Raw genomic sequence first — 18,696 nt, 5'->3', positions numbered from 1 at the left:
AATTCTTCGGGATATTTGGCTGCAATATTCAGAAAGAACTGAAATGCTTTAAAACACTCAGACATAATGGATGTCTCTGACCCTCGAGAGACATCTGCAAACCTTGTGTATTTCACTGCTACTAAAGAAACTTTCATGAAAATCCTCTGACACCGTCCTCCAGGAGACCTGTTCATCCATAACTCAAACTGGACCAGGACCAGTGAATGATGGTGGCAGTCTGTACAGCTGTGGGAAACACAGGCTGAACCAAAACCTCCCTGAAATTTGGTCTCACTCAAAGAACAATCATTCATGGACAAAACCTTCCCAACCTGACTTTGTGGTATGGTGACTGTGCTCAAAGGAAGTCACTACTAAAAGGTTCACAGTCAGCTGTAGTTCTGATTCTCCTGGAGATTTGGGAATTTGAAAACTGCAGACATTTGAAAATATCACTGCGTAACACGTTGAAAGTCTGTCCAGGAAAAAGCAGCTCATTGTTCACAGGTCTCAGTGTCTATAAATCTTGTTTCTTGAGGGAATTTTATCACAAGCTCAGCCTGAGGGATGCAGGCGTACTTTTGTTATTGAAAAAGACACAAGTGTGGAGGCACCAGAACACACCAGGAATGCAGGTCTAATCTTGATCCCTATCACACATGTTAGGTAGCTATCCATTTCAAGACTGTGAATCATACTTATTGCATAAAAGAAGGAACACACACATGCAGCCCCCATACTCCTGCCATCCCTACTTCTCTCCCACTTTCAGTTCTGATGTAAAGAGATACAATATATGAAGTCAATCCAGGTTTCTTTTCCTCCCACACTCTTTCCTTCCCTGCCTCCTTCACACCACTTCCCATCCCTGACCAGACAGGACAGACTGCAGGGTGGAGTAGTAAAAGTCTGGGCTTGGTGAACTGAATGGAGACGGTGCACAGATGGAGATGTTCTCCCCTTACAGCCTCAATGCTGTAAGAAGAAATTAAAAAGATAGAGGAAGAAAGAGAGGGAAAGAGATGGGGGGGGGGGGGGGGGGGGTTAAAACCCAAAAGAGAAATAAAAACATTTGCAGCTTGTTATGGGAATTTTCCTCCCTTGTAGAAATATTTCCTTCATGTCTTTACCCGAGTAGCCTGTTATTCATCCCTCCACCTCTCTCTCTCCCTCTCTCTCTCTATCCACCCCCATTCCACCCTCCCTCCACCCCCTCATCACCCCTCTCCAGACTGGGCTTTCACTTTGGGGGGCCCTCAGCTTCCCTCTCGGCTGACCAGGGAGCTTTCAAGGTACCCTGATGGATGCTAATGCCGGACTCTTTCAGATCGTTTTACAGCCGGAGCCTTTGATCTGCCAGCAGGCCTCTCTCCACGGGCTGCCTGTCCTGAGAAAATGTAAATCCCCGCCTTACAGACACCTGTAAAAAAATACAGCAGAAAGGGGGACAGAAAAAGAAGTTACTCCAAAGAAAAAAGGGGAAAAAGATACAGTATTGTGACATTTGGAAAAAGGAGGCATAGTTAAGATTGCGGCAGAGTGACAAAGAATGATATGGAAATTGTGCGGAAATAAGAGCAAGTGGCAAAAAAAAGGGGACAGAACTGCAGAGAAAGGAGTGGAGAAACTGAGACATGGCAGCCAACAAAGACAGAAAAGAGGAATGGGTACCACAAAACAGAGAAACAGAAGGGACATGGACAGAGGCAACTGAAAGAAAGGCTACAATGGCAAAAAAGAAGGAAAGTTCATCTAAAGACCCAGCATGGAAGACAGGAGGAGAATGGGTGGGAGAGAGAAAGCAAGATGGAAATAGTGGAGTAAAAGTTGATAAAGGCAGAGACAGATGGACAATTTGACTTGAGAAGAAAAGAAAGAAAGACAGAAAGCCAGCCCAGACAGACATATGAGGCCTGCTGTGCAGCTCAAGGGCGGATGTGTCTGTACGGTTGAAAATTTAGGAAGGAAGAAGTGAAAAACAAAGTATGGTGAAGGGGACTCCAGTCAGCAGCGCCGGTGACAGCAGTGAAAGAGGCCTCCCTCACCAGCGGCAGCAGCAGTGCTCTGAATAGTGGGGCTGCTGCTAGACAGCTGGGTGCAGCTGATCGGTGGACAGACTCTGTGGAAGAGAGTCGCTTGTCTTCCTGCAGCCAGCTGCTGTGTCCAGAGGCCAGCAGTGACAGCACAAGGCTCAGAATTGATTACCAGAGCTGGCAGTTCAATGGGGTGGATGGAGTGCAGCGAGGTTGACTTCTCTGAAGTAGTGTGCACTGTGCAGCAGCAGCAGAGCACAGCTGGCACTCACTGTATCCTCCTCTGAGAAAAAAAAAAAAACAAAAAAAAACAAAAAAAACAAAACAAAACAAAACAAAAAAAGACCAGAGGAGGGGAGAGAAGAGACTTTGCTATTGTTGTCACCCCCCCCCCCCCCCCCCCACTTTCTTTCATTTTGTCCTTCTTCACTTTCTTCTGCTCTTTCAGCCACTTGCTATGATATCTCTTCTCCTCTTCCCCCAGAGACTGGTGGAGGAAATGGCTGTCTTGCAGAGGAGATAAACTGCATTGAGAAGAGGTGCTCTGAAACTGCAAAGCTTCTATGAGCATTGCTGCAGAGACAGCTTGCAGGTACAGAGCTGTACAGTAAGACGTGAGGTTGCTTTGTATAGCCAGGGCTCTTCCTGTGTGAGGTGCCTGCAAACTCTGTGCTCCATATTTGAGAGTGACGTATAAAAGAATGCTCGTGAGGCAAATCTGGCTCTAGCCTTAATTCACTTTATTGATTTCATTGCTTTATTAGATTCAGGAGGAGCAGGGAGATTGAACAAGAATCATCTATGTTTCAGAAAATAAAAATTTACGCATGGCATATCAAAGCCTCCTCGAGACCTGGGGTCAAATACACTTCCACTGGCATTGTCATAGTTCTGCCTCCTTTCTGATCAACACTTATGTTTTGTTTCCTAATACTCACTTATGTTCTCGCCCACACACCCTGCTGCTCTGTCTCCCTCCACCTTCCTTATGTCCTATCAAAACAGGAATGATGTCATTGTCCTTGTAGCTCCGGATGGGAAGAAAACTGAGTCCCAAGTCTACAGTAGCAGCAGCATCCTCCAGTCTGCATGTCTGTTCCTTGTCAGTCTGTCTGTCTGTGTGTCTGATTGGGGCACATCCGGCCATCCTGACTCCCTTGTGACTCCCCCAGGCCTCTGTGTTAGGAGGAAGGAAGGAAGGAAGGAAGGCCCTGCGGTCACACAGGAGGGAGGGTTTGGAGAAAGGGAGGGAGGAAGTGTTAAAGGGTGTCTTAGCTGGAGCTGATCCACTCCATTGGTGCCTCTCACTATAGACGGGCTGTTTGGACAGGGACAAGGCCAAGTACAAGTGTGTGTGTCTGTGTGTATGCTTATATGGCTGCGTACCAAGATCATCACAGAGAGACAGAAAGTTGTGTTCTGTTGTATTTATTGATGGCTCCACTGAAAATATTCAGCATATAATTCTATCTGGCCTGTAAGCTAGTTGGGGACATTAGACGGTGTGTGTGTGTGTGTGTGTGTGTGTGTGTGTGTGTGTGTGTGTGTGTGTGTGTGTGTACTTGAATGTCTGTTTGTGGTGTGTGACTCAGTGCTTCTGCGAGTTCACTGTTCATCAGAGAGTGACAGCTTGCCTCAGTGGAAATTCAACTGAGTCATCATGTTCAGTGACTGTGCTGAACATGGAGGGTTTAGCACCTCTCTCTTCACAGCATATATATAAGTGCACGCACACACGCACACACAGACACAACCACTTATATCCACTTGTGTGGAAAAAGTTGCATGAAAAACGTAGCAGTAGCCTCGAGCATCACCTTGCTGATTTTTATGTCGCATTTTCAAAGTTGTGTATGACAAGTTTTTGCAAAGCGCGCAATTTCTGCAGAAGGAAAATCAAAGTGTGAAAGTGGCGGAGGAAGACAGTGAATGCTTGAGGAGTGCTAGCAATTGCAATGGATCTTTTTTTGCTTTTGGCTTTGTCGCTGCAGAGCAGGGAGGAATTAAGTGCACTGGAGAATGAGTTGGAAAAAGACATTTCCTGGTGTGAGCAGAGGGGCGGCTGGGAGGAACACTGCCAGGCACAGAGGCAGTGAGACATAGCCACTGTCCACCACTTAGCTTCCCCACTGCTACAGGCACCGTGTCTGCTAAGAGAGACTGGTGTTACTGGTCTGATCCCTGGAAGTAAAAGGAAGGTATGAGCTGGATGCCGACCAGTAATCGAGGAATGGCTGGCAGCTATGCCTGAGGAACGCTGCTGAAGAGCCTTTGGCTATTACGGAACTGATCTGTGGCTCAGCCTGTGCTTTGACCTTGCTAGGGAAGTGCATTTGTCGGCAGGGGCATATGATATAAAACCTATTACTATGTAAACAATCAATTAGGGTAATCCAGGTGACTGAAGCCTGGCGTCTACTTCTCACTGCACGAATACAGCATCAAATGATCCAATATAATACACTACGTACTAACGTAAGCGAAAATGAAAATTTATTACACCTTGACTGTGTGTGCAATGCATCAGAGAGAAAGAGAAAAACAGAGACAGCGAGACAACATTCTTTCCCTATGTTTAAAAAAGCTGCCCCAGTATTGTCTGCCAGTTACAGTTAAAAGCTAAGCCATAAATCAACACATCACTTCCTGTATTGTGCCATTATTGTTTTGTTTGATTTATAATTTCTCTCCTTTATTTCTGTGCATTCAACTGATAAGACTTACAGTCGGGGCTTGAAAAGGCACACCCTTGCCTGCTCTTGTTCAGCTACTAAAAATAAGCAGTGAAGTAATCTGAAAAACACTGCTCTATTTACATTCTGGTAAGTTACAGCCTCTACACTGCCTGCCTGCCTGCCTGCGCTGCTCAGCTAAATGACTGAGGGGAAATTTCAATGCCTTTTTTTCTGTCCCAGGGACAGGGGCATATGGTGAGAAAGTGGTGATAGGGAAAAGAGGGGGAACTGAATAAGAAAAACAGAAGCTAGAAAGAAATCACCAATTGAGAGAATATTTAACATACTGTAAACACAGTGGGAGCAGAAGCAAAGCAAATGATGGACATAAAAGGTACAAGAAAAAAAAGAAAGAGATCTGTCAGAGATGCCAGAGGCTGATGAGGAGGGGAGACAGACGGCCGTCATCACCATCAGACATGTGAGTGTGTTTGTGTGCGTATGTGCTGTGACATCTAATTCCTCCGTAATAGCCAAAGGGAGGTGGGGGGCAGAGATAACAGACACAGCAGGGCGGATGGCGGATACAAATCTCTCTGGCTGAATTTATGAATGATTGGGATCAGAGGGCCACGTGGATGAATGTGTGCGCTCAGTTCCTGCATGCCATCAGGCATCCCAAATGACGACACTGTTGTCCTCAATCAGAGAGAGCAAGATGGAGACAGGCAGAGAGATGATACCAAATGCCAAGAGGATCCACAATCAAGCTCACTGTACTCAGCTGACATGTCTGTGTGAGGCAGATTCTTGAAGGAGGAGGCACATTTAGTGCATTTTTGCCTGGAGGTAGATACAACACAGTGGGTCGTGGAACATATTAAAGATGCAACTTATAAAATGACAGCTATAATATCTCTTCTGTCAACGTTTCTGAGGTAAAATGACAAAATGTGGATTTTGCACTGTGTATGGATTTGATCAGCTTTGATTGGCTGCATTTTTCTGGGGCATCATACAGCTTCTAAGTAACTTATTATTGACCTTTTCTTTCTTTATGAATGAAAAACATTTCTTGAGATGTGCTCCTCAGAGGACGATCTTGATTACTGTCAACTGCACAACCTGGTGTCTTTTTCCAACAGAAAACCAGTAACTTTGGATACATTTGGATACTGTTTTTTGACTGCAGAGGTTGTAATCCGGCGTCTCGTAGACAGACAATGTTCAACCACAGAGCAACAATACGAGACCATTTCTGCATAGCATGAATATCTCTTATAATCTCCTTTGAAGCTGGAAATAATTTAGAAGTTCTTGGGTGAGTAAAATAATCACGTACCAAAGCCTTGATTAAGCCACTTAGGGACTGATGGAGGGCAAAGCGGTTTGATATGGATAACTAGATCTGCTTCTGTGCACATAAAGTGGCCAGTCTTTAATTCATTCCACTGATTCCACTTCATTAGTGACTTCTCTGATATTTCAAATTAATGTAAAGTGACAACAGGCATGGTAGCTATGGAGGAGCTGAGCAGCACCCGACTAGCTGATGATGAAACAGAGCACAGACTTCATCACATATTTTGCCATCGCTCTCCCTCCCCTCACCTCCCAAACCTCTGATGAGGAAAAAGAAGTAAAAGGAGCTGCTTTGCATCTTATCTGCAGGAAATAGCATTAGCCAAAATTGCACTCTTGGGTTGGGGCATGAAAGGGATGGCATGGCTATGGCCATCATTAGTCTTGTCCCCCGACGTGCGACCTGCCTCTGATCCAGAGCCAGGGCTGGGCAGGAAGGCAGAAGGTGGGTAGGAGAGGGTCGGCAGTCCTGGGTGGGCTCCACTACTTGGGCTTCGCTAATGGGCCGGCAGCCATCAGCCTGGTATGTCGGTATGCAGGCCGCCACTGCTCGTGCCGACGTCAGGGGATTTTAAATTGGCTGGAGCAAATGATTGTGAAACAAGAGTGACCACCCTGCCCACCTCACCACACTCACTGCCCCTATCACTGACCATCCACTTCACATCCTCCCATCTTCCCAGTGAAGTGAAGCCAACAGAGCAGAAACGGCAGAGTTAGTTCTGCTTGGTCTGGTCTAATCGGTGCTTTTTGTGTCCATGTTTCCATGTTTCCTCCGCCTCAGAGGGAGCAAAGCAGTCTTTCTCGGCTCACTCACATCCCACAATGCTCTGCACTGCTACCAATGAGAACTCAGCTTTTTCCCAGCAGTTTCCACCACGACAGCTATTTTTCCCATGCTCTCCTTTTGGAGAACCTATTTGGGGCATTGAGGCTATCAAACCAGCTGAGAATGAAAAAACAACTCTTTGAGAAGTCAAGAAAAAAAAAAAAAGAATCAATTCAGTGGGCACAAATCACTTCTTAATTTAACCACACTATTGTTTCTTATTGCACTCATGCCTTTGTATCAGTCTTTAAAAAAGTTTTTTTTTTAACAACTTTCACCCTGCTCCACTCGCCTTTTTCTGTAACAATATAGCAAAGTGTTACATGATGTTTCCTGTGCTTTTGGAAACAATGAGCTAATCAAAAAGCTGAGTGCCTGTATTTAGTGACCAGTGTGTTGGGGTGAATGGCTCATCTGGCCCTGAGGCAAACACACAACCTTTTTTCAGGATAATGGCTGTGTCAATGAGAGAGCACATCGCCTTTGCTCCCAGTATTTTCCAACACAAGGCTCCAACAGTAACACTGCTCTAGGGCAGCAAGCAGCATCATAGCCCCAACAGAGAAACTGTCAAAGATGCAGTGTCAAGTGTCCACTGATGGGACGCTCAAGTGTCCCCCATTGTACTGTAAAAAGGTTGTGATGTACAGTGAAGCACAGGGCGCAAAAACATGAAGGCAAGGGAATGTATATTCTACAAGAGCTCTTTGATACTATAACAAGACGTTCTCACAACGAGACGAAAAGGCTGTGACACCACAACGCAGCATACTAGCCGGCTTATCAGAGGACTACTATTAATACCAGTGAGACGTTGTCCCCCTGTCCCCTGAGGGAGAAAGATGAAGGAAGTCATCGATTCTTCCCACCATAATCTCTGGGAAGGACAAACCTTGCCTTTTCCCTTTTGGGTGACGAGGGTTATTATTGTAAATTTTTGAAAGGGCCCACACAAGGGCTATTTCTGTGCCTCAGTGATGGTGAGGCATTACAGAGTCTCAGTCTGATCCACTGTAGCACTAACAAACAGTCGTTGTTGCCGCCTCCCCCTCTCAGGACATTTTAATCTTCGGAAGTGGTGTCGATCTGTCTAGACACAATTTCTCAAAACTGTCCTCACACGAAAAAATGCAAAACTTGTCATTTGTTGATTGCTGCCAACCTATGACTACCTGACAAGGACCTCTAGTGGCTGCGTGAATGATAAAACTTGTCTTTCAGAGGCAAAGTCGGAAGTAGCATGATGTTGTTAATGGATGAATACATGTGACTTTGGCACCGCACTTTTCACACACCCTCTCTTATTAACAATCGATGTTGCTTTCTTTTTATTCCTGACCTTAACAATCTTTCTGTAACATTAACCTGGCAGTTACCAGTAGTCTACCAAATCCTGTGGTAGCAGATGTGAGAAATGATGTAGTTTGCTCATATGGGTCATTTTGGATGGAACTTCTGCCCACATATTTCGTTTAGTTTTGTTTAGTTTTATTCATTTATTTGAAAGGGATAATACAGTGGCATTGTAACATTTTAATAAAATACAACCGTTGCAATGTATATAGCACTTCTAGCTGTAGCTAATTTACAGTCCTCATGCCTGGTTTGACTTTTAAGGGATACATACAAAATAAAACACTGCAAGAAAAGTACAGTGACAAAAATTAATAAATAATGCCTCAATATTGACAGCTATAAAATAACTTAATGTTGCTGTTAAAATGGACAGACCAAATGCTGTTCCGAGTCTCCACTAACTGCTCCCTAGTAGTGTTTCCTTCACTGTTATCATTATTAATGATTATGATTATTATTATTGTATGGTGAGGCCATTCACAAGCTTAAAAATCTATTTCATAAATGAGAAACCTATATTCTTTGTTTCATCTCTCCCTGAACAAAACAGTTGCAACAGATCTATCAGTTAGTGACTATATCTATCTCAATCAAAATTCAGTTTTAGCACTCCAAAATATCGTATTAGTACATTTTTACTTGTTGGGTGAATGCTATGCTTGTGTATGGCACAACCGAGAATGTGAAATACAGAGGAGACGACAGAGAGGCAGAAAGAGATCAGACAGACCAATATAAGGACGACAGAATGGTACTGGTGGATTTGGATGCCAGAGCAGCTGTCAGAGCAGGTCCTGATGGCAGAGGCTGAGGGGTGGAGGACAAACTGCACAGTGGTTGTGACAGGATGAGGATGAGAGGAAGACAGCAGCATCTGTGTGTGGGTGTGTGTGTCTGTGTGTGTGCACCAGTATCAATGCATGTGTGCTTTGTGTAGTAAAACTCTTCCTCTGGCAGGCCCAACCACTACTGTAGGCCTGCCTGTGTGTGTGTGTGTGTGTGTGTGTGTGTGTGTGTAGATCTGGAGCAGTTAGAATAGCAGTAAAGCAGATGTTTCCTCTGTTTGGCTGTAGAACACGAACATGAAGAAAAACAAGGGCCTAACCTAGAACACAGGATCTCATTGATCATACCTACAGTAACAGAGTCAAAACTGCCACCAATAAATAAGCAAGAACCACAAGGTTTAATCCCATATATTGAATATTTTGACTATAAGATATTCAATGTCTTTGAATATATGGGTTATTTTAAATAACTGATGCAATTCAGCAATGATGGATCATGAAATTCTGTCATGATGTTGTACACCAACTGGCACTTGTTAACGGTGCACCGACTGGTGTGCATGTTCAGTCATTGTGTTTAGAAAGAGTGAAGTAATCTGTGCGTAGAATCCACTCATTCTTATACTTAATCCGCGAAAATCACTCACCGATGACAATAAGCCAGCACAGTATTTGTGAATGAATATGGTTGTGAGAGTGACTGATGGTGCAAAGGTCCACTGAGCTCCACCTCTGTCCTAATAGTCCCAGATTTGGTCAGCTGTGAGGAGCAGAGCAGCTGCACAGTGCTAATCCTAACAGGCAAACGTTGTGAACACAAGTGTTTTGCTGCTGCTGAACAGCCAACCACATGTCAAAAGTGTCGAGTCACCCTGAGAGCAGCCACTTGACCCAGGAATGCTCTATCACACTGGACTACACTGTATGCTTTTTTTCCCCTCTTGCAGACTGTGGCCAATTAGCGTTTAGGAAGTGTATGGTGAAGTACAGTGTGAAAGGAGTGAGGACATTCAAGACTTTTCCAATTAAGGTGCAAGTTTATGAAAGGTGAGCTGGTCTTTTAATGACCACTTAGCAAACTGCCCTTTTGTGTCTGATGAAACACAGCCAACCCTGCATGCGCCAACATCTGTGACAAGTTTCTAGTGTAACTCAACGGGGAATACCACGAACCAATTCAACATCTGTGCAAACCATTTCACAACTATAGTGCCATCAAGGTATTGATAACATTGTACCAAATGAAAGGCCTGTGCCAACATGCCAGTGCCAACTGTCAAAGCATTTACAGTATAGGTCTGAATATAAGAGTTATAAAAAGATTGTTTTTCCCCTGAAGATTATACACACATATGAACATACGGGGATCAAGTTATGTTTGAGTAACAGATCAATATTATTACACATCCAACATCCAACAGTCTCTCTTATTCTCTAATTGTCCTTTTTGCTTTGTGGTTGTTGTGCTTTGCTTTATCCTTCTCAAACCCTGTGGTTGCATTGTGACGCTGGCGTGTTTCAGACTTAAATTTGGTGCTATCTTTGCTTCTCCAATTATACTTTCTGACTATACACTATACTCTGGACTGTGTCTTTAGTTGGTGTAGAGGAGAACAGCAGTACTTGTGACTTGTGAAGGCACTGTCCACCTGCTGCTTTCATGAGAGATGAAAACGGTGTGTCACTGGTTTGTCACTTGTTTAATGCTTATTTATTTAAGGTAGTGAAATGTAACCAGAAACAACCCCTAGGCTGCAGTTTGTCATGTTTACTGTATTGTAAAGGAAGTTATTTTGATGGAGTCATCTTATTGTTGTTGATTTATTCATTTTATTTTTATTAAATGTGAAAATACATTTGAAAGATATAAAATACTATATGTCACATCTGTACACTTCATTTTATTCAGAGTGCATCTTACTGTCAGAAAGTCAAAACCATATAATCACATAATGAGTACATACATTCACATGAACCTCACCCCTGATAAATACGCAATTGACACCATCTAAGAACAACCATTCACAGCAAAATAAAGCTCGATTATCACTTTGAAAAGCAAATCAGTCATTGTGGGCAAACAGATAGAAGCAGAGAAACCACCTAAAGCTAACATTTACAGGAATCCATGCTTGTGGGGTTTCAATAGCAGAGAAAGGCACAGTAGTGGTATCAGATCACTGTGATACTGAAAATGACAGTAACAAGGTCAATAATAGATTCTCTGCTGACCTTTGAAAACCACTTGTATTGTCCATTATCAGAAAGTTATACACCTGCAGCACATCTGAGAATAGATGGACATCAATGGAGCACAACACCAGCCATGAACGAGACAAACCGGACTATGGAACAAATGTCAACGTCAGCACAACTGAAGAAAGATGAATCCCAGCTACATTAAGTTTCATTTCTTAAGTTAGACCACTTGGGGTGTAATGTTTTTCTCACAAACAACCATGACAAGTATTTTAGTGAGACAAGCAGGCAGAAGAAAGCATTTCAGGTCTCTGTGCAAGACAGACAAGCCAGCAAGACTGGTTTCAATCAAAACAAAAGTACAAGCCCAGCAGTGCTATGATCTATTGTTAACAGAGGAGGTGGCATCTGGGGATAGCAGTGGCATTCACTAAGATAATCTATCCTGTCTTCTAGAGGCACATCCAAAACATCTGATTCTTTACTCTGTAATGTATCATCTGCATCTGCGTTACAGCGCTGTGTAATGTTTCAGGATATGCATAAGATACACACATCCAGCCGAAGGCCATTTGACATGTCTTGTGTCAGTTCATACACAGCCTGTGAGTCATTCAGAACATGGTCAGTCAGGCTGGTTTGGCTTGAGATGCAGCAAGTTGAAACACAGAAATAAGGCACATGTACAATGAATCAGCAGCACACGTGAACTCAGTGAAAAAAAGGGAATTCATCTTACCTGAGATCACCTCCTGAGGCTAGTCCTGAGCATGTCACACTTACAGGATCCCATTCCTAGAAGACATAACATACAAAGAAGTATGAAGACAGTGATGAGGCTGAAAGAGATGATGACATTTCAAAGATCTGGTGGCAGGCAGCGGTTTAGTTCTTAGATCAGTAAATTGTCCTACGTTTGATACAATGACGATAACAAATTGGAAATTCCTATTACAGAGTCAGATATAAAAAGCTCTGACACATTCTGATAACTGTGAAAAGACATCTTTGATGTGTCATACTTTCCAGTGTCCTGTCAAACAGGGGACTGTTAGACTATTTGTTCGAGGATGTGACATTTCCAGCACAGGGCTGTACAAAAAAAAAAAGTTTTGAAAAATTGACATTACTTTTGTGTAACAGGAGAACAGAAGTTGGGTTACTGCATTACTCTACCGCTTTTTTTCTACTCACACACACTTCAAGCCTTATCAGTGATGAGTGATAAGGCATCAAGTGCATATGAATGACTTAGATGAGAAGAGTGGATTATGCCTCAAAAGTCTCCTTCCTATAAAGAGTGAGTGAAGCCTAAAGGCCGTTCACTATGGTGGGTCAGAGAGCTAGCCTCACTTCTGACAGGTAATGCCCCACCCCTCTCTCCTGAGTTGCGGCAGAGCTTGACTTAACCTTAAGACAAGGCTCAATTCACCTAGAGGGAAGACAAGGAGGCGGAGGGGAGTGAAGGAGTGATGAACACGGGAGGTGGGGAAGCTGTACCATGAAAGCCAGTGAAATGTGAAGTTGTCAAAACACATATTTTCCCTTTTTCAAACAGAGTGAATACAGTGGGAATACAAAGCAGCTGAAAAGCAGAGTGGTTTGAATTAGATCCCTCAATCTTCAGAAGTCAGGAAATGGGATCAGATGAATGATGAGCAAGACATCCAGGACTTAAAATCCTGCATTGTGTGAGATGGCTTTTTAAATGTCTTCCATTATCCAGCCTTGTCTTTGAAACCTGAGCCCCTGGCAGAGCACATCAGTTACCCGCTTCCTGATAAACAAATGTAAGACAACTACAGCAGGAAATTTAATTCAGCAGAACCTGATTTGACTATGTGCTTAGTGCTGTAACTCTATCCAAACCAGTCTGATGGCATCTGATAATATTTATTACAGTTGACGAATGACAAATCACGCAGCTCTTTCAGAAGAGCTGTAACTTCCCCTTTCTCTTTGAAACTGTCATCATTTTTGCTTATTTCTCTCTCTCTCTCTCTCTCTCTCTCTATCTCTCTCTCTCTGTCCCTTTAGCTCTGTGCATGAGTATGCTGACAGTGTACTACCAGCTTTAAGGTCTGCGTCGTGTCCTGAAATGACAGCAGCTGCTGGGACGGGCCACACTGAGAGCAGCAGAATGCTTCAGTGGAAGGGGAATCTCCCACTATGAACAATGCTACAATCATTAGTGCTTCAAACAGCCTTTGCTGGGCATCCTCAGCTCTGAAGCAGAAGATAAACAGCTGCTTTTTATCAGGGTATTAGAAAGTTTCTCTGTTGTGTGTGTGTGTGTGTGTGTGTGTGTGTGTGTGTACATGTGTTATGCAACGTTAACAGCTCATCCAGGTGGGTGACAACAAAGAGACAAGGGTGCAGGTAGAATCCCAAACCCTTTCTGGCTCCCTAATCTCTCCATTCTGACACACACTTTGATTTGTGAGTCAGCCCAAAGCCTGAGTAAACAGCCCATCCCGTCGCAACCCAAGTAAAGACTGCAAGTGACTTTCAGTCAACTCTTTGGTCTCCCCAGCGTTTGTTCAAGGAGGTTCATCTATCTTTTCCGCCCCAGGTTAACTGGAAAAAAAAAAAAAAAACGCTGATTGGCAGACTTCAGTGTCCTCCCCGTTCTGCTTTGTGAAGCGTTTTATTTGAGGCCTGTGAAGAATCCAGCCTCTCTGTTTGTCCCTCATTAGCATGAGCAGGCAGATGTTCTTTCACAGAGATCAGGACACACACAATCACACAATGCTGACAGAGATGTCCCAGATCATCAAAGATAGAGAAGAAATAATAGATAACAAAAAAAAAAAAAAAAAAAAAGACAGCAGAGAGAAAGGAGATGGAGGGGGGGGGAGCTACAGGCACTTCATAGGACAAAGCCATGGATTCCTGCCTTGTTTTTGAAGGTTACGATCATTTGTTCTCAAAGAGAAAAAGGGACATGGTTTTTCTCCTTTTCTTACTTCACACTTCACAAACTGAGAAACTGAAGGCTACAGCATCAAGCTCTGTGGAGCTGAAATTTTTTTTTTTTTTTTTTTTTTTTTTTTTTATATCTGTCATATTTTTGACACAACCCCACCCAAAACCAGTGAACCTTGAAGTAAATTTTGAAAATGTATAAATACAAGGATAATGGTGATATTAATCTAGTAAGTGCTGAATGAAAGGAACCCTGCCAATGTTTTTTTTTTTTAATATATATATATATTTTAATATATGTATATATTTTTTAATAACCTTTTCAACCTGGTTGGAATGGATACTGTTCATGTGAGCGTCAACAAAAACCCACAGACATAATCCACACTGCTTCAGTTGTTTTTGTTATTTAGTAAATGCATGTCTTGTGTTTCTGGGGACAGATTTGTAATCTGCAGGTGGAGGAGACAGGACGGTGAAAAAGTGATGGAGTTAAAGAACATGGAGTTCACAGTGATAATAAAGTAATAAATGAGGTCTGCTGGGACCCCACACAGTGTCCTGCAGTCTCGTGCATCCTGCCCCAAACCCTCACAGAGCCCACTTAAGACATGAAACCTGTCCTGACAGCTCCACCTGCTGACCTCTGTGACCCCCAGGATGGGCCACTGGAAAGAGCCATGGCCAAAGAGGGGAAAAGGTCGACTCAGATGATGCATTTCAAATGCGAGGGAATAAGATGGATGGTGGCGGCTGCAGTGGGAGCAGCATGTTTGCACTAGTCAAAGAATCTCAAATAGCTTCTTTCAGCATGTACAACAAATTTGTCTCATTGCTATGGTCCAGTCTCTCCCTGAAACTGGGGGAGATAACCAAGATGGGGGCAAGTATCATCTTAAACTCTCAGATCTTGTGCATCTGCTGACATTGTCAACACTGACAAGAAGCATGGGAGGTGAACGCAGCCCTCCAATGTCAAAGTCAAACACAACTGTATGCCCACCCACCTTCTGTGTCCTCCACACCCACACCCACACCCACACCCACACCCACACCCACACCCAGAGCCTGAGTCTGAGTCTTGTGGTGTGTCTACACAGGAGGTGTTTTTTGTTTGTGCTATGCGTGTCTGAAAGAACACATTCGCTTCTATATGAGACAATCCAGCAGACTAGGTTGGTTAGGTTGGTTAGGTAATGGCTTGCATTTCACTCATACTATATCAGAGCAGGAATTACACCACGGCCAAACGGCCAGTGCTGTGGATGCCCTGGGGAGTAGCCATAATGCCCCTTCTACTACACAGCCAGTTTGGCATGCCCCATCTTGAACTGTTCATTCTTACAGACTTCCTCTCTTGAAACTACATTCAACACAGCAAATTATCAAACTCCCAGTCAATCCCAGTGTCTCCATCATCACGCTGCACATCAACACAAGATTTCTCTCACTAAGCACACATTAACAACTAACCTACTAGCTAACAATTAACAGTACGTGATAAGCACAAGCAGCTAGTAATTTGTTTTTGTGGACGCTTAAGGAAGTTTGGCATAATGTTTCCCCACAGAGTGCAGAGTTTGTGTTTAATTCAAATATGTATGTGTATCTTTTAATGTTTTGTCACCACCACAGAAACAGAAAGTAACTGCTAAAGTATGATGAGGTTGTCTGACGTTCATTGACTAGGATTAATTATTACTTTGATGGATGGTTTACAATTGATCAGGCTAATTATCAGCTACTTGTACCCAGTTTCTCATGGCATTATGCAGTAAATGGTTGCCCTTTGTGTGTTTGCTTTTGAATTACTTTCCTAAACATGACGTGCTTGATGGTGTTATTAATGACTCCTGATGAAACTTGAAAGCTCAGCAACTCATGTTTAATGAGTAAAACAGTGTTTTAAGTCATTTTTGTGATGGTCTTATGATCTCAGATGGTAATTGTTGCATGGGTGTTGAAGCTGGGTCAGACTGACTTTGATCATTCAAATACAACAATAACAAAATGATGTCATGCTCACAGTTAAAAAAAAAGCAATCAGAGAGAATTTTGTGGAAAAATCAAACATTCAGGTTACAGTTTTAATAAACTCAGTGCTGTTTTTTAATACACTGACTCCTAACTGACTGGATATGATATGATGTTTTGTCTTCATAATATGTAATTATTACTTATTGTTGCTTTAGGCATCGCTGCTCTGCATTTTGGCCACAATATCCCAATTAATTTGGATTTATCAAATGTATCAAGTCTCTGTGCTCTGAGCTAAAACACAGCTGACCTACACTCAGTACTGTGTCCACTGAAACTGCTACTGTGCGGCTAATGTGCTGCTTTCACTATGCAGCCTGTGAACAGCAGACATTGCTGCTGAGCTGCAGATAAAATCATACTTTTTTGACCATGACATTTTTGGGCAAATTAAACAAAAATACTGTTAAAGACAGCATTGTGAGCTTGGTTGTGCTTAAAATCAGTGGACATACGCATGTTGCATAAGACAAACAGTAGGACAGAGGGTTGTGATGTGAAATGTTTACATTTAATTAATTCCTGTTGTTGGGCACCCAGAACGATGTCCACCAGATGATATAGCTGATTTTGCTTTGACCAGTGTGACAACTGCCTCTATTTAGAAAATTAAGTTTGAGGAATTGATCAGAGATTATCTTTCCGTCTGAAAATATCATTAATGCTCAAAAGCATGCCTCATATTCCTCTCTCTCTCTCTCTCTCTGTCTAACATACTGAATAACCAGAAGCTGAGTCTGGGGGCCACATTCTTGCCCTCTCCACACTCAACTGCCAACACAGCACGTGGCTTTGTGCTGGCTTCGCCGATGGCTCCTTTTAGGAGCTCTTAATGGGTCACATGCAAAAAACACTTTGTGTTACCAAGCAGTGAACTTCCACTGTGGAGATCAGTGGTGTCACCAGGGTTCAGGTGAGGGGGACAGAGAGAAGGCACAGAAAACCCATGGGTTGATGACATATTTAGCTGGAGTTTGGGTTTGTAGGCCTTCTGACTCATACTCAACTCTTTCATGTGTTGAGGTCTGCCTATCCTCAACCTGCAGTCTGACAACTCACAGTTACTCAAAGGAAAGGATGGAGAATGTGATTTGAGAAGACTTTGAGAGGTTAAAATCTCCAGGGTCTTCTGATAGTATTGCATGTGCACGACAGAGTACACATGCACATACATGCATAAATGCACACATTCATGCAAACCTGCATACATAAAACATACACACATACCATCACATACACACAAGTATGCACATGCATATAGGCACACATATACACATGTACCCCACACACACAGGCACGCACACACTTGGATATGTCCAGCAGTGGTGAACAGCTGCATGGGTCGGTCTGGAGCGAGACCAGCCACCTCTTGGTCACAAAGGGCTGCTTGTGCCCCCGGCTCGCTAGGAACATAAAACACAAGAGATAAGACCAGACACTGTTTGCCAGGACCAGCGGACGTCCCTAAACAGGAACTGCAAGTGCAAGTGTTTGACACACACACCCATACACACACAGACACACAAACACATGCACACACATGCACAAACACATACACACAGGGATGCAGGAAAGCACTCACATGCATGTGAAATACAGACACACGGTACATGTTTGAATGTGTGTGTGTGGAAAAGATTGTTAAATGACATGCAAAGAGGTCAAAAGGTTTGATTTGTTAAAGCCTACCTCTGCTGAACTACTGCAACCTTGCATTCTGAAGCTCATCTGATCACAATAGTGCAACATAAAGTCAATCTGGCCTGAACAGAACTTAAAGTGATGTTTCTTCTGCTACAAATCAATTAAAGGCTGTCCTGTAGCAGGAATCAGGTGCTACTGGCTTTTACGTGCAGAGCCTGCTTGAAATATTTTAGATTGTTGATAAAGTTGTTGATCACTGGGGAGATTGAGAGTTTCACTTCTTAAGAAGTGATTCATTATCTCTGTAGCAAACATAAGTTTTGTCATTGCAGCCAAGCTTGGACTGAGTTTCCTTTTGGGCCACTGTTCTTGGCCTCAATTATTGTATTTGACATCAATCCATGTCTCCTAGAAATGACATTTATATACAACTAATTTGCATTCATTCATGTTGTGCTGACAAACGTAATCACTGCCTGGATTATGTTCAGTCAACATTTGTTTGAGTGAATGAAACACTACGTTTTATGCACTGCTCTGGAGTCACAGGTAGGTGGTTGGGGTGTCTAGCTGGCACACAAAGTGCAGGACTGTGACAGCAGAATCCAGGGTTCACATCCAGACTGTGGTCAGGTTTAGACAACAAACGAGCTTTGGTTAAGTTTAGGGAAAGAGCCTGATTGCTGCTGACTTTTCTGTACTAAACTAGACCGTGATCTTTTCCTTATATTACCCAAGAGCTGTCAGTGCCGAAACATAACCTGGAGAAAGCTAAATAATGTCAGTCGACACGATGAGTGGACACTGCATTGCAAGATACTATTTTGGTAGAAAACAAATGAAATACATCATCAGTTTACACATTC

The 18,696-nt window shown here is 43.1% G+C and overlaps 1 long non-coding RNA gene across 1 annotated transcript in view; it reads right to left on the bottom strand.

The window, feature by feature from the left end:
- Positions 1–1,028: 1,028 nt before the first annotated feature.
- The window catches only part of LOC143322134 (uncharacterized), a 107,178-nt gene continuing 89,510 nt past the window's right edge, over positions 1,029–18,696 (bottom strand). The window contains exons 3-4 of the long non-coding RNA XR_013077275.1: positions 11,964–12,019; positions 1,029–1,402 (exon numbers count right to left, since the gene is read on the bottom strand). This is a non-coding gene — a long non-coding RNA (uncharacterized LOC143322134). The remainder of the gene's footprint in view (positions 1,403–11,963; positions 12,020–18,696) is intronic.

Source organism: Chaetodon auriga, chromosome 6 (genome assembly GCF_051107435.1).
Source record: "Chaetodon auriga isolate fChaAug3 chromosome 6, fChaAug3.hap1, whole genome shotgun sequence".
Classification (NCBI taxonomy): domain Eukaryota; kingdom Metazoa; phylum Chordata; class Actinopteri; order Chaetodontiformes; family Chaetodontidae; genus Chaetodon; species Chaetodon auriga.
The sequence above is the reverse complement of the archived record's forward strand: the minus strand, read 5'-3'. Positions and strand labels throughout refer to the sequence as shown.